A 17,376-nucleotide genomic window follows, 5' to 3' on the forward strand; every position below is an offset into this window, starting at 1 on the left:
CTCTTCATTGATGTTTTCACTTTTCTAACTGCTGGTCTTCCTGGGTGCTCTTCTTTTTACTGTGTGTTTCACGTGAAAAGGTACCTTTGATGGAGAGTGTTTTCAATTTCTCTGAGAGCAAAGTATTAGATCGGCAGTTGCTTCCCACTAACTTTCAAAATGCCGGGTTTATATCCCCCATAGGACACATTAAATTCTTATTTGATTGATTTCCAGGGATCAAAACCATAGAATTCGAATCTCATTGTCTTCTGGTATCCTGGGCATAGATTAAATTAATTAAATTTGAATTGTTGTCAAAACATCAAACAGAACACAGGTATCCATTTAACAACCAATTGCTACATTTGAAACAGCCCGACCTTTTGCTAGTAGCTGTGGCTGTACTTTAACTTGAGAAAAACACTCTCTATCGAAAACTGACAATACATGCTCTGGACTTCGTAACATTGCATTGATCATTTGCCCTGGATTAACACGAAGACTCCAACACCATGATGAAACCATGTAAACGTGGTGACTATGGGAAGAGATTGTAGTTCCCCTGTCTAGCTGGAAATTGATTGATAGAGTCACACTGGAAATAAGCTTTTGCCTGCTCTACATATGGAAAGAGATTCACAGTGTATTCCAGCTTCCAGAAAAATGTGCTTATCACACTGAGGAGATACCGTTTAGCTGAACCTCCTGTGGAAAGTATTTCACACAGTCAGTCAACCTCACTGTGCACCAACGAGTTCACACTGGGGACAAGCTGTTTTTGTGCCCTGTATATGGGAAGGAATTTGCACGGACATCAAACTTGTTGCGACATCAGTGAGTTCACACTGGAGATATATTATTTACTTGCTCAGAGTTTGCAAAGGGATTCGGATAGTCCCACAACCCGCTGATACATCAACACATTCATTCTGGTGAGAGTGTGTGAAAGAATTCACTTCTGCCGACACATCAATGAGTTCACTCTAGGGAGAGATCATTCACTTGCTCCGAGTGTAATACAAACTGCATTCAGTTTTCTCAGCTCTTCAGTGCAGTTACAACATTGGTATCTACCCAACAATCTGGAAATTTGCCAGATTGCCTGTGCACAAGTAGCAGTACACATCCAACTCAGGATTAATCGTCCTATCAGTATACTCCCGATTATCGATAATGCTATGTAACATATCGAATAACATCCTCTCAGCTGTGAGCTGCTGAGTGACCAGCTTGGGGACCACCAGGCTCACTCAGGTACTGACCACATTCTAGCCTTGGTTAAAACATGGACAAAAAAGCTTAATCCTTGAGGTGAGATGAGATTGGCAGCCCTTTACCTCAAGGCTACATTCGACCCAGTGTGGCATCAAGGTGCTTTGATGAGATTCCAGGATGCAATTTACTACTGCGTACGTTATTCTCTATATAAATCACAACGATCCTCTTGATTAGGTTCCAGTCTGTAATTCATTCCCGAGTATGTTATTCTATATACAAACTATCCCGAACCCCTCAATTACATTATAGCCTGTATTACACACTCAGTTTTCTGTTATACTGGATGTAATCATCCTGATTCCCTCGATCAAATTTCCGTCTGGAGCTCACTTCTGATTGTGTTATTCTGTCAGTTAACAAACCCTATCTCTTGATTAGATTCCAGTCTATAAAACCCTTCCTTGAATTTGGCTACCTTTCAGAAAATTTCCGTGTTTATTAATTTTGAACTTTTTTTCAGCGACCAATCTATAATCACTCTGTCTGATGTAAAATCACGGTCTTCCATGGCATATAATTTACCCAACATGGCATGCGATTGTTATCGCACCCCATTCTTAATGCAGGAGTCCCACGAGCACGCGCAATGCGTGCTTACAGGCACATGGGCTGGAGTTGGGAACATGCGCACTGATGGTCCGTAAGCCTGAAGGGAGAATGATGCCAATTTCGGTCCAACACTGACAGTGATGGTTTCGAGAAACTCCTCTCACAGATTAGATTAGATTACCTACAGTGTGGAAACAGGCTATAAGGCCCAACACCAACCCTCCAAAGAGAACCCACACAGACCCATTCCCCTACATTTACCTCTGCCTAATCCACCTAACGCTATGGACAATTTAGCATGGCCAATTCACCTAACCTGCACAGTTTTGGAATGTGAGAGGAAACCCACGCAGACACGGGGAGAATGTGCAAACTCCACACAGACAGTTACCTGAGGCGGGAACCACCGCCCGAGCCACCGCGCAGCCTTAACGGGCGGGGGGCATTTCCAGGCTTTTCCTCGAGTAATGTTTGAATGTTTGACTGGAGTTATGTGGTGAGTCTTTCTGACCTCTGTGTCATTCACGTGATAATTTTGGTGGTTTGTAGTTTGCTGCGACTGTTAAGCTGCACTCCTCAATCTTACTCATACATGGGACCTGAACGTCTTTCGCATCTATTTGCTATAACTAATTGTGCTGTTCTGAGATCCAGACTTCAGACCCCTGGAGTTGGATTCTAGAGTGTGGTGCTGGAAAAGCTCAGCAGGTCAGGCAGCATCCGAGGAGCAGGACAATCGATGTTTCGGGCAAAAGCCCTTCATCAGGAAACCCTGGGGTTCGATGTCAGTTTGAATGAGAATGTTGGGCATTTACTGAGCTCCCTGAGTTCAGAGGTTTAGAGCCGGAGAAGATGATAGAGATAGCGAGGGACAAGACTATGGGCAAAGACTGACATTTTATAATGGATCTGCTGCATCACCAGGAACCTGTGTGCATCAGCAGGCATAGCAATCATAGATTAAACGAACTTAGTGTGAGGAAGGAGAGAAGCAGCCGTGACCTGGAACGAAAGGAGGTCACTGGACCTGAAATGTTGACTGTACTGTCTGCCCATTGATGCTACCAGACCTACTGAGGTTCTCCAGCAATTTTTGTTTTTGTTTCTGTTTCAGATTTCCAGCATCCACAGTTATTTGTTTCTTATTCAGCAGTTTGGATGATCTCAGATTTATGGAGAGTAGAATGTTTCAGGCCTTCAGGTGTGTGACAGAAGAATCAAAATCAAGAGGTGACAAAGGCATAGTGTAATTTTCAGAATCAGATAAAATGAGGTGGGGCAGGGTCAGAAATTATTCCTGAGATTTGAAGAGGTGGTCCCAATGAAAGTGTGGGCATGCAGCTGGTAACTCATCTGAGAGGTAAAGCATTTACCAAGCTTTCAAGCGGCTACTTCAGCCTCACACATTTGGCATGAGGATAGATGGAAGTGGTGCTGGAGAGTGCTGTTTGCAGCGTGATTTGGACACAATGGATTTGAACTTCTCATTATTTAATTGTGCAAGAGTTTCAAGTATCTAGAATTGGGTGTTGGGCAGGTGAAGGCAGTGCGAACCTCAGAGAGAAACTTGAGGACAATGATTTTCACATTTTCACTTTACTTGTTTTATTTCCAGCCAAGTTGACTCTCTCTGTCTGATAGTTGACAGGCTGGGAGATTATGGGTTGGGCCTTGATCGACTGAATTTTTTTTAGATTAGATTAGATTACTTACAGTGTGGAAACAGGCCCTTCCGCCCAACAAGTCCACACCGATCCGCCGCAGCGCAACCCACCCATTCCCCTACATTTCTCCCTTTACTTAACACTACGGGCAATTTAGCATGGCCAGTTCACCTGGCCTGCACATCTTTGTGACTGTGGGAGGAAACCGGAGGAAACCCACGCAGGCACGGGGAGAATGTGCAAACTCCGCACAGTCAGTCACCTGAGTTGGGAATTGAACACGGGTCTCTGGCGCTGTGAGGCAGCAGTGCTAACCACTGTGCCACCATACCACCCACCGTGTTCGGAAAGGTGTAAAAGGCCGGGGCGGGGTGATGGTGGGGGCTGGGGATGCGGTTGGGCGGGTGGGATAGTGGGCGGGGGCTGTCAAAGCTTCAATAGAAATCTAGCAGAACTGAGAACAGACAACACCTAGCTCTGTGGGAACGGGAGACCAACAGATAAATCAGGACCTGGAATCCAAACTGACATCAGACTACCATGTTATCAGTGCTTTGATTTGCATTGCCAACCCTCTACCTTTACCAAAGGTTTGATTTGATTTGAATGTCCCGTACCCTCAATATTCAGGATCTAATCCTTGTCATCCTAAAACCACGTCTCTGTACTGACCCTCTGTACACACTTATTTTCTTCAGTCAATTCGTTCACTTTTCTTACAGTGCAGCAAATATTCAGACACAGTCTTTAGTTTCAATTTTTGTGATCTTTTCAATCCAGCTTTGATTGGTAGTACATTTATTCCCCTTGTCCCTTTGTTCTCCGACATTCACTTTTCACATTACTTCATTGCTCACCTGCCTTGATTTGGAATTGCCCTTAATGTCCAGGGATGTGCAGGTTAGATAGGTTAGCCATGGGAAATGCAGAGTTATCGGTTCATAGTAATAGAAGCAGGAGTCGGTTATTTGGCGTGTCGAGCCTGCTCCACCATTCATTCAGATGAAGGCTATTCTATCCATCAACTCAGCTACTCCTACCTGCATTATTCCATCCACCCTTAATTCCCCTCCATGCAATATCCTATCCAACTGTGTCTTGAATATAATTAATGACGCTGCCTCATCTGCTCCCTTGGGCAGAGAATTCCACAGTGTCACACGAATTACAGCATGGAAAGAGACCCTTCAGTCCAACTCATCCATGTTGACAAGTTATCCTAAACAGTCTAGTCCCATTTGCTAGCACTTGGCCCATATCCCGCTATACCCTTCCTATTCATGTACCCATCCAGATGCCTTTTAAGTGTCGTAATTATACTAGCCTCCACGACTTCCTCAAGCAGCTAATTCCATGCCAGCAACATGCTCTGCATGAAAGAGTTGTCCATTGACTTCAGTGATTCGAAAGGGTAAAATATCTACACACGGCGAGTCTACGTGTTTCATCGCAAAAGATGAAATGAACTTTCAGTTAAAAAACAAATCTCGAAATTTCAGGAGGAACGGAGAAGATCAGGCAACATCTATGGAAAGAGAATCAGACACAGCATTTCAGAATTCCGTTTTCTCTGACAGGTGCTGTCAAACCTGCCGAGCTTCTCTTTTTTGGCTCGGGTTCTCAGCATCCGCAGTCCCTTACGTTAGGAAATAATACAACTCAGAAGCCCCTTTGCAGAGAAGGTTTCCGATTGGATATCATTTCCCTGACCCCATTAAAGGGCACACAGCCGCGAAGCCAAGGAAGAGCAGCGAACTAAGCGTCCCTGGGTGGGTTCGAGCCACAAACCTTTTGGTTAACAGCCGAACGCGCTGACCAATTGCGCCACAGAGACAGGCGATGTCAACGGCTGCGCCATCGCTTAGGGGAGGCTATTAGTGAATTCATAATTCAGCCTGCCCCGCCTAGAATTGCAATTGTCGTCTATCACTTTTACTTTTCCTTAATAATGCCTGGGACATTCATTGTGGAGACACCGGGGAGAGTCTGATCCCACCCTCTGCAGAAAGAGAGGGGGGAGAAACAGAACAGACATGAACTGTTGATCTCCATTGTTACTCATAACGTAAAATCCTTGTAGTGCGATCACTTCCCTTAAGCATGAAAAGAGGATCCTAGTGACCTCGCAGTTTGTGGCGCAACTGTACCACGTCTGATTCCAGATCAGTAGGTTGCGTGCTCAAATCGCGTCCGGCTCACTAAAAATCTGCTTCTTACATTTCAAATCAAATAAGGATTACGTTCACTCCCGATATCTGTTGAGCCAAATCTTCGTTGCGGAAACTTGCGATCACACGGGAAGCTTTGCTGTCAGTTTGATTTGTGAACGCTGTGTCAGGGAAGTGGTGTGCCCAGTGTTTGGGTAAATGCTCAGCTCTCCCCAGTGTGAGAATGAAAACACAAGCTGTACATCACGGGATTTAAACACCCAGCTGCTTTGTTCAGTTGGTGACAGCGCGGTGTGAATAACATTGCACCGATATTTTTACAACATAATCTAGAGATTACCAGTTGTGTGTTTCAATCTATCAGGAGGTCCCAGCTCATCCTGTCATAGCAGAGTGACAGCGAGTTCAGATAGAAATGTTTACCACCAACAACAAATTCTTTCCTCTCACTGGACACTGTTAAAATTATCTTTATTCAACAGAAGGAGCGGAAACTACAGTCTGACGGCCCCTCTCCACATTAACGGTGAGCCTGAATTGTATAAACGGTGTCAGTAAAATCCAGTGGCCGACACTGATTTGGTTCAATCGTTTTTTTTGCCAAGCGTAATTCACCGAGAGGATGCTGCTGTGTGAGACAGCGTGGGGAATTACTGCAGGGCCTCCTGCGCATGGGACTCACCGCAACTGATGAGTTTCACCTTCACCAGTTTATATCTATCTCGGAGAAGAGAGGTTTGAAGATTCGGATCATAAGAGGCCGACAGAGAACAGGAGAAGAGCACTCAGACCTTCACAAGCTTGTCACCACAGCTGGGTCATCGTGGGACGTGTATCAGTATGGGACAGTAATCTGTATCTACTGACTGGAAGCACAGCAAATTGGAGTGCTGGTGGGACTATCACACAGGAGAAAACGGCTTCGACAGATCAACTGGAGTGGCTCCCAATGCGCAACTCCGCTCACCTCAACTGAACAACTGTAAACAAATTACTCAGTGATTCAAATGAATACTCGGTTTTGAATCTGCATTGTGGCCTGTACCTTCGAGAATGATGTCAAAACACCTTCATTGCTGTGATGGAGTATCCTGTTGGGCAGAATATACCCGTTGTCAAATTTCCTACGTTCTGTTGGTCCCACTCCGGTTTCACTCAGAATCACAAAATGTGTGACAGCGCAGACTGAGGCCTGCAGCCCACCTTAGCTCTGCTGGTTCAACACAATATGTAAATAAGTGTCTTACTCTGTCGCCTTCTCCCTGTAAATCTGCACATTGTTACATTGAGTATGCCCACCGAATTCCCTTTTGTGTCCACTGAATCTGCCTCTTTGTCACTGTCTAGACAGGGATTTACTGACCCCACTCCCTGTGCGAAAACGGCCTTCCTAATGTCACTTTTACTTATTTTCCTGATGACTTTCAATCTGTGCCAAATCGTTCTCGAACCTTTCAGGCCTGGGGGCATTTTCACTGCATTATTTCCTCTGTCTAAAACCCTCATGATGTGGAAAACCTCAATCAGGCCAGCTTTCAGCCCTCTGTTCTCCAAAGAGAGCTGCCCCAAACTTTCCAATCTCCCTTCATTGCTGACATTCCTCAGGACGGCACCATTCACGTTAACCTGTTCAGTGCTGTCTGCAATCACTTCACTTCCCCGCTTCCTGAAGTATCACCCTCAGAATTGAGCGTAATACAGGTGGAGGATTCATTCAGACTCGAATTGCGCGGGCGAAAAATCTGCAATACTTGTTTTCACTTTGAACATGTGTTTCCCTTCGTAGGGTTCACTGCAATGGCAGCTTTTGCGCCGTCCCTAATTCAGGCAGTCCGATCTTATTTAAGAAGCGGCTTTTTGAGAAAATTGATCGGGCATTTTTGCTCTGGTCAATTTAAGAAATGATGGTTCGCCTGGGATTGGAAACCGGGAACCCTCACACGTCTGCATTCGCGAGAAGACCCAAAACTAGAATCATATGCCAGACTAACGAGCCACCAGCCATGGGTGCAGCCACCTCCTGAAGCAGCTGAGACTTGCTCAGTACGAAATACATTGTACATTGCTCCCACAATTGCAAGCAGGGAAGAGTTTCAAGAACATCTGCTTCTCAATCTGTCTCCCTGCTCCCAGGACGCTGCTGTTTGTCCCGTCTCCAGGCACCGGGCTCTCTCCACTGGTGGATAATTGAACCATTTTATTTCTCCTTGCAAGCTGTCCTGGTGGAAGAAGGAGCCCACACGCTCTTCTGCTCTCTCTCACTAGTTGTTGAGGCAGGATAAGTCAGTTACAGAAATGCGTAGGAAATGGGCAACTTTGAGCTTGTTCCAAAGCTCCTGTTAACGGAGAGACTGAAAGATGCTGTGTTGTCGGGACCGAGAGAAATGGAGACCCTTCCCTCAGGTAAATTGGTATGAGTGCATTTTTGTGCAGCCTGCTTGGTGTTCAGAATTTGTCTTGACACAGCAATCCTGCAGAGAGTCTTTTATTACACGGGCGTCGGTTTCTTTACCGCAGGAAATGGACAAAAACAGCAAGTCATGTGTTTCAACTTCACCGGTTCATTGCCATCTGAGAGAAGAGGTTTAACACTTGAGATCAGAACACACCGACAGAAAACTGGACAACACGACTCAGAGCTCCACAAGCGTGCCAGAACAACGGTGTAAATTTGACTTGTGTATCGATGTGACACATTGAGCTCAGATACACGAAGTTTTGGGAAGCAGATGACAAGGTAAAGGAGAGAGCGGAGCGCCGTTATAGGGGAAAGCTGCTGAAGACGACATTGAGTAAAGAAGTGAAAATGGTTTCCCTTCTGGGTTGTGATCCTAACATGCACCCGCTGTGCCATTCTCCTGCACTGCACGGCAGCTTTCCCGAGTACTCAGTGAAAAGTATTCAGCTTTTCAGTTGGCGTGTGTCTTGCACGTTCGAGAATGAAATCAAAAGATCTTCACTGCTGTAGTGTCATGTGCTGTTGTGCAGACATATCGCCGATGTGCAAATATAAACTCAGGGGGTAATGTACACTGGAGACTCTGGAGACAAAGAAGAAACCATGATCTCATTCGACGTGACGGCACTGTTCACTTCAATTGACAAAACCCTAGCCAAAGAAACAATAGCCAACCTACTGGACATACATAACAGAACACAGGAGGCTGAACCTATCAACAAGGACGGCATACTTAAACTACTGGACCTGTGCCTCACTACACACTTTACATTCAACAATCAGATATACGAACAAATCAACGGAACACCCATGGGATCACCAATCTCGGGACTCATAGCAGAAGCAGTTATGCAAAGGTTAGAACAAACCGCCCTACCACAAATCCAAACGAACTCTGGATCAGATATGTAGATGACACCTTTGTAATCATCAAAAAACACAGAAATAGAAAAAACACACCGAATCATCAACGCCACACTCACAGGAATCCGATTCACGAGAGAAGAGGAAAAGGATAGCCAACTCCCATTCCTAGACGTGGTAGTAGAGAGAACACCTAACGTAGAATTCACCACAAGGGTACACAGGAAACCAACACACACAGACCAAGTCCTAAACTATGAAAGTAACCACCCCAACACACACAAACAAAGCTGCATCAGGACACTATTCAAAAGAGCCACAACACACTGCAGTACACCAGAACTGCGAAAAGAGGAAGAGGAACGCCTATACAAGGTATTCGCCAAAAACGGATACCCACGCAACTTTATCACCAGATGCCTAAGAGATAGACCACGGAACGAGGACATGCTACAACCAAAAGGACTAGCCACACTACCATATGTCAGGAGCGTCTCAGAACTGACAGCCAGACTACTGCGACCCTTAGGACTCATAACGGCACACAAACCAACAGCCACGCTCAGACAACAACTTAGTAGAACAAAGGACCCAGCATGAGCCAAACTAACATAGTTTACAAAATACCATGCAAGGACTGCACAAAACACTATATAGGACAAACAGGAAGACAACTAACAATCCGCATCCATGAACATCAGCTAGCCACAAAACGACACGACCAGCTATCCCTAGTAGCCATACACTCAGACAACAAGCAACATGAATTTGACTGGGAAAGCACTACTATCATAGGGCAAGCCAGACAGAGAACAGCCAGAGAATTCCTAGAAGCATGGCATTCATCCACAAACTCCATCAACAGACACATCGACCTGGACCCCATATACAAACCACTACAACGGACAGCTGAAACTGACACCCGGAAGCGGCAAGAACAAACCACTATAAATACCGTAAGAAACATCAAAGAAGCGCTTCGCAGGAGGCTCCAGAGCACTGATGATGTCTCCTAGCCAGGGGACGAAACGTTTGCAACAAAAACTTCCAGCTCGGCCAACAGAACCACAACTCTGAGCCAGTTGAAACTTGCTCAGCGTGAAATACATTGCTCCAAGAATTGCAAGCATCAAAGAGTTTCCAGAACATCTGCTTGTCATTCTGTCCCCGGGGCGCTGATGTTTGTCTCATCCCCAGGAATTGGACTCTCTGAACTGGCAGATAATTAAACCATTTTGTTTCTACTCGCAAGCTGTTCTGGGGTGAGGGAAGACTCCATTCGCTCTTCTGCTGTCTCTCTCAATCACTTGAGGTGAGAGAAATCACTTACACTAATGAGTGGGAAGTGAGTAACTTTGAATATGAATTTCCTCCAAAGGTCTATTATCGGAGAGATAGAAAGATGCTGTGCTGGCGAGACAGAGAGAAATGGACACCAAGCACTCTTCCCTCAAGTAAATTCACATTGTTGTACAGCTTGCTTGGTGTTCAGAAATCGTCTTCACGCAGCAATCTTACGGAAAGTCTATTGCAAAGTGGGCATCGCTTTCTTTGCTGCGACTGCGCAGCAGTTAACATCTGAGTCCCAAGTGTCGCAGATGAAGAGAATCCGAGTGAAACCTTCACTCACTGAGAGTCATCCCCATGGCCCTGAGCTGAGGGACTGCAGGCAGTCCAACACGGAAGGGACGGTTAAAAATGAACCAGTTTTGCTCCCTCAGCCTCTCTGTCCCAGAGACAGGCAGTGGGACGGCATAAACACGTAGCACCATTCTCGCGTAGACACAAGCCGTTCAGCCCATCGGCGACTCTCTGCCACTTGCCTCTCTCTGAGGTGATTCACAATCAGTGATATCTGTCCTCATAGTAAGGGATTGTGTTTGAGTGGTGATACGGTTTCTGACATACTTATCGTCTTGTCATTCACGTCCGACCCGGCGTGGCGATTAATGCAGGAAATGGATGGAAGTACAAGGCATGCGTTTCAACTTTATTAGTTCATTGGCATTGAGAAGAAGTGGTTTTGCGAATCAGTTCATAGGAAACCGACGAAGAACAGGAGAAGACCACTCAGACCTCCAAAAGCATGTTACTTGAATCGTGTGAGTTCCCCGAGAGTATCGGTATGATACAGGGTATTCAGACACTCAGGCAGTAGGTGCAAAGGCAAGATATAGAATATAGCACAGCCCCAGTTCAAAAGGAAGCCGCTCAAGGAGACATTGCACTACAGCGGAGGATGACTTCAATCCATCGACCTCGGGGCTATGAGCCCAGCACACAACCACTAAGCCACTCTGCTCCTACATGCCGAGAGTTTTCCACAGGGCCCTTCGAGACTGATGTCAAACATCTCCACTGCTGTCCTATCATATGCTGTTGCACAGACGGATGGAAGCTGTGTAAATATAAACTTTTTCCTAACTTCCCACATTCTGTCGGTCGAACTGTGATTCCATTCTGAATCACAGCATGTGTCACAGCACAGACGGAGGCCATGCGGCCCACCTTCGCTCTGCTGGTTCGACACAGTAAGTAAACGTGGGTCTCTATTCGTATCATTCTCTTTCCTTCTCCATGTAATTCTGCACAGTGTTACTTTAAACATGACCACCGAATTCCCGTTTGCGTCTATTCAATCTGTCTCTTTGTCAGTGTCAGTTAGGGATTTACTGAACGCAACCACTCCCTGTACGAAAGCGTTCTTCCCAATGTCACTTTTAGTTCTTTTCCTCATGACTTTAAAACTCTGCCGAATTGTTGCCGATCCTTTCAGGCGTGGGAGCATTTTGACTACATCACTTTCTCTGTCTAAACTTTGCATGACTTGGAAAGCTTCAACCAGGCCAGATTTCAAACTTCTCTTCTCCGAGGAGAGCTGTCCCAAATTTCCAATCTTGCTTCAGTGCTGACATTCCTTAAACACGGCACCACTGACGTCAACGCAATATTCCATCATTTCACTTCCTTGCTTTCTGCCCAATTTGTACTCCAAGCGGTAAAAACAATGACTGCAGATGTTGGAAACCAGATTCTGGATTAGTGGTCCTGGAAAAGCACAGCAGTTCAGGCAGCATCCGAGGAGCAGGAAAATCGACGTTTCGGGCAAAAGCCCACACTTTAGCGAAGGTACTTTTTGAGAAAGTTAACCGGGCACTCTTGCACAAGTCAGGAAACGCGGGCTCGTTCAGGATTTCGCGCAAGTCTACGTAGTAGAAGACCCAAAGCGAGAATCATACCCCGAGACCAACGAGCCACACCGAGAGCACACAAGCACCCCCGCTCCACCTCTTTAACCAGCTGAGTCTTGCTCAGTGTGAAATACATTTGACATTGCTCTGAGAATTGCAAGCGGCAAAGAGTTTCCCGAACAGCTGCTTCTCATTCTGTCTCCCTACTGCTGTTTGTCCCGGACCCAGAAACCGGGCTCCCTCCACTGGCAGAAAGTTTAACCGTTTTGTTTCGCAACTTTTCTCTGACACCGGAGTGAACCTTGATAAGCATTGCCTTCCTCAACATAGGGTCCGGAGAACAACAGAAGACCACTCAGACCTCCACCAGTGTGTCATCTCAATTGTGCACATTGGGCCAGTGTATCAATGTGAAATATTTATGTCAAAGTTTTTTGGGAAAGAAAAGAAAAGGCGAGGTGCTGAACAGTGCGCCGTTATACGGAAAAGCTGCTAAAGATGACATTGAGTGAATAGGAGAGATGGTTTCCCTTCTGGGTGATGCTCCCATCATGGACCCGCAGACATATCGCCGTCCTGCAAGTATAAACTCTGTCTAAGTTGCGCCATTCTGTTTTTTTCGAACTGTGATTTCGCGCAAAAGTACAAAATGTCAACACTCACAATGTTCAAACTTTACAAAGTTCTCAGAGATATATTTAGCGAACACCTGGAAGAAATTCTCCCAAAAGTACCTGGGGAATTTCGGTTTGAGGGCTGTTGAACTTTAAGTAGAATGAAGGGACACAAGAAAAATTAAATTTAAACTGTAAAACACACGTAACCGCGTCTACAAACAGACACTGCCAAGCAGCCCCGACCTGCTCCGTCGAGAGAGTGAAGACTGTTCACTCGTTTGTAGCTGCAGAAGCAATCATCCCCACACATGCAAACAAATCTGCATCAGGATGTCATTTCAACGAGCTCCATCACACTGCAACACCCAGGTACGGTGAAGATCAATAAACTACTGTAAAGCGCATTTCAAAGGAATGAACAGCCCGTAGGCCAGCTGAAAACTGCTTCCCCGACCGGGAATCGAACCCGGGCCGCGGCGGTGAGAGCGCCAAATCCTAGCCACTAGACCACCAGGGAGAGACAGAATCCCCCGTCTCTCTCTGCTGAAAATGGCCTCGCTGCCCGGGAATCGAACCCGGGCTGCGGCAGTAAGAAGACTTTCACCGGTACATCCATCAATGTAATTTTTTGTATCCCTTGCTCCCGATGCGATCTCTATAACATTGGAGAGACTTAGAGTCAAGTCACATCTCCGGGACGCTCCTGCGCGCCTTCATTGGAAAAAAGCGCGGAGCGGACCCGGAAGCTGGTGTAGTGCAAGCTAACCTGGGTAGGTTTTTCTTCCTATAAATGCGCGCAGGAGAGTCCCGCAGATGTGACTTGACTCTCCAGTCTCCCCAATGTTATAGAGATCGCATCGGGAGCCATGGACACAAAAACTTACATTGATGGATAAAAAAAATTAAATTTAAACTGTAAAACACACGTAACTGCGTCTACAAACAGACACTGCCAAGCAGCCCCGACCTGCTCCGTCGAGAGAGTGAGGACTGTTCACTCGTTTTACTGGATTTTACTGACACAGTTTATAAAATTCAGGCTCACCGTTATTGTGGAGAGGGGCCGTCAGACTGTAGTTGCCGCTCCTTCTGTTGAATAAAGATAATTTTAAAGTCTGGTTGAAGATTTGTAGCTCGGGTGTCCGTTGTTGTGGTTCTGTTCGCCGAGCTGGAAGTTTTTGCTGCAAACGTTTCGTTCCCTGGCTAGGGAACATCATCAGTGCTGTTGGAGCCTCGTGTGAAGCGCTGCTTTGATGTTTCTTCCGGTATTTATATTGGTTTGTTCTTGCCGCTTCCGGGTGTCAGTTTCAGCTGTAGTAGTTTGTATGTGGGGTCCAGGTCGATGTGTCTGTTGATGAATGTTCTTGCCGCTTCCGGGTGTCAGTTTCAGCTGTAGTGGTTTGTATATGGGGTCCAGGTCTATGTGTCTGTTGATGGAGTTTGTGGATGAATGCCATGCCTCTAGGAATTCCCTGGCTGTTCTCTGTCTGGCTTGTCCTATGATGGTCGTGTTTTCCCAGTCAAATTCATGTTCCTGGTTGTCTGAGTGTATGGCTACTAGGGATAGCTAGGGATAGCTGGTCGTGTCGTTTTGTGGCTAGCTGATGTTCATGGATGCGGATTGTTAGCTGTCTTCCTGTTTGTCCTATATAGTGTTTTGTGCAGTCCTTGCATGGTATTTTGTAAACTACGTTAGTTTGGCTCGTGCTGGCTATTGGGTCCTTTATTCTAGTGAGTTGTTGTCTGAGTGTGGAAGTTGGCTTGTGTGCTGTTATGAGTCCTAAGGGTCGCAGTAGTCTGGCTGTCAGTTCTGAGACGCTCCTGACATATGGTAGTGTGGCTAGTCCTTTTGGTTGTGGCATGTCCTCGTTCCGTGGTCTATCTCTTAGGCATCTGGTGATGAAGTTGCGTGGGTATCCGTTTTTGGCGAATACCTTGTATAGGTGTTCCTCTTCCTCTTTTCGCAGTTCTGGTGTACTGTGGATGCTGTATATCAGAAACAAAAAACAGGAGTTGCATGTGACCCTTCCACAGAACTGATGGTGATTGGGAAAATGTCGGTTTATATGCAGGAGATATTGTGGGAGGAAGGCGGAGATCAGGACAGAGCCCAAAGCGAAGGAAGAACTGATGGACAGAAAAAGACGTTGATAACGATCTGCGTGGGAGGGTGAACAACTGTTAATGGAGACTGTTCGTGGCTAAGTATAGGTAGTATGTAATGACAGACTATGTGATAACAAGGCTTGGTGTGTGTGTTAGGGACGAGGATACTATGGAATTCAGGCCCTAGAATTATTGAATTCGATATTGGGACCGGAGGGATGTATGGTCCCCAAGTGGAATATTCGGTGCTCTTCGTTCTGCTGGTGCTGAGCTTCGCTGGGACAATACAGCAAACCTGAGACAGAGATGTTAGTCAGGGAACAGGGTGGGGTGTGGAATTGGCAGGCAACTGGAAGCTCAGGGTCTTTTTTGCAGGCAGAACGTAGATGTTCTGTGCAGCAGTCACCTAGTTTATGCTTCATTTTCCCCAATGTAGATAAGCCCATATTGTGAGCAGCAAATACAGTAGACTGGGTTGTGGGTAGTGCAGGTAAAATGCCGCTTCACCTGGAAGGTAAGTTTGGCCCCTTAGATAGCGAGGAGGGAATAGGTAAATGGGCTGGTGTCACACATGCGGCAGTTGCAGGCGAAAGTGCAACTCAACCTGCAAGTTTACATTGAGAAAATCCTGGACTTGAACTCCCAAGTGTCTTTGCACTTCGGATTTCTTCATTTTCTCCCCATAATTCCTCTGTTCCAACAGTGACTATCTGGTGTCAGGGCAGCACCAGTGATTTCCTGACATATGGATTGTATTTGGGGATACCAAGGAATGTCAGGAACTGCGAGTATCTCAGGAGCAATCGTTATTCCTGAGGGAGGCAGAGAGGAATGTGGTGTGGTCCTGTAAGCTCCAGAACTTTGATAACTTCATGAGTCAGCAATAACTCTTTCTGGACCAAGAAACGAAAGGGCCAATGAGAAACTGCGCCATGGAAGTTAACAAATAACATACATTAACTCGCTGTCACTCTGCTATGACAGGAGGAGCTGGGACCTCCTGATAGATTGAAACACACAACTGGTAATCTCCAGATTATGTTGTAAAAGCATCGGTATGACATTATTCACATCGCACTGTCACCAATTGAACGAAGAGGCTGTGTGTTTAAACCCCGTGATGAACAGCTTGTGTTTTCATTCTCACCCTGGGGGGAGCTGAGCATTTACCCAAACACTGGGTGGCCTCTATTCATGTTTAAGGGAAGTGATCGCACTACAATGATTTTATGTTATGAGTAACAACTGAGATCAACAGTTCATGTCTCTTCTGTCTCTCGCCCCTCTCTTTCTGTCTCTCGAAACAATTTCCAACTCTCTCTCAATAAAAATCTGAAAGAATTGCGGATGCTGTATATCAGAAACAAAAAAACAGGAGTTGCATGTGACCCTTCCACAGAACTGATGGTGACTGGGAAAATGTCGGTTTATATGCAGGAGATATTGTGGGAGGAATCAAGGACAATGAAAATGAAATGTCAAGGCTACATGAGAAAAACAAACCAGTGAAGTTGCTGAATGACTTTCTGCTGTCCTATTCAATAAAAAAAGATGATACGAAATACAGAATATAACTTCAGGGCTATATTAGAATGTGAAAAATAATAGCCACAAAGCTTTTACGAAAGTGAATAATATCATATATACACCATATGAAGCAACATATGTCTACATTTTATATCAACGTGCCAATCCCTTAGATTCTGCTCCATGAGTAATTACCCTTTTAATTCTGAACATGAGGAAAGAAGCAATCTTTTTCCATAATGCAAATTGTATTTAAATAAACGTGTCAAACTGAGGGGGAAAAAATAATATACCGTTAAGACGAACAGAGAGCATCTGACACCTTTGCAGAGTCTGCTCCCTCCCTGGATTCACTTCAGTTGCAAAAAGTGAATAGTGTTTCCTCCCTCTCTCCCTCCCTCCCAGGATGAGGAATGGAAAGGGCGAAGATATTGCTTTGCTCCCACGATTTCTCCATGATGTGGGAATCCTTGTCTCTCTCCAACTTTGACAATCGGTTGAAAGACCACTCATGTACAGAACGTGTTGCATGTATTGCTGCTGCAAATGGGGTGTTGCTATTTCAAGCTGTGTACCCGCTTAAAGTTCTTCCCACACTCAGTTCATTGGAACACTCTCACTCAGGTATGCATACCTTAGTCTCACTGATGTTTGAAACCTTGTGAAGTAGACGGGACAAGAGAGAAATTTTTAAAAATTCTACTAGATTCAAAGGTCGATGATATTCCCGTGCCAATGAATTGTTTGTCCCTATCAGACCTTGTTTTGAGATTTCTGGCTGTAAATCCTCTCTTTCCCGTATCCAGTAAAAGGAGATTATAGAAGACATTGCTGTCTACACAGTATAGAAATTCAAAACAGACAATTCTGGTTTCTGTGGAACATTCTTTCTTTTCTCCTTCCCTAAAAAATCTGAATCTTAATGCTGCAGTCTCCCTCCATTCTTACTCTGCTGTAGCTATTATCACCCTC

At 45.5% G+C, this 17,376-nt stretch overlaps 1 protein-coding gene and 2 non-coding genes across 3 annotated transcripts in view; 1 reads left to right on the plus strand and 2 right to left on the minus strand.

Moving 5' to 3' along the window:
• The window catches only part of LOC132808533 (gastrula zinc finger protein XlCGF7.1-like), a 218,418-nt gene that overhangs the window by 104,682 nt on the left and 96,360 nt on the right, over nucleotides 1-17,376 (plus strand). The gene's annotated exons all lie outside the window — the stretch shown is intronic.
• trnan-guu (transfer RNA asparagine (anticodon GUU)) lies at nucleotides 5,234-5,307 on the minus strand. The gene has a single exon. It is a non-coding gene; the product is annotated as a tRNA-Asn (tRNA).
• trnae-cuc (transfer RNA glutamic acid (anticodon CUC)) lies at nucleotides 13,217-13,288 on the minus strand. The gene has a single exon. It is a non-coding gene; the product is annotated as a tRNA-Glu (tRNA).

This window comes from Hemiscyllium ocellatum (genome assembly GCF_020745735.1).
Source record: "Hemiscyllium ocellatum isolate sHemOce1 chromosome 27 unlocalized genomic scaffold, sHemOce1.pat.X.cur. SUPER_27_unloc_7, whole genome shotgun sequence".
In the NCBI taxonomy this organism is placed as follows: Eukaryota; Metazoa; Chordata; class Chondrichthyes; order Orectolobiformes; family Hemiscylliidae; genus Hemiscyllium; species Hemiscyllium ocellatum.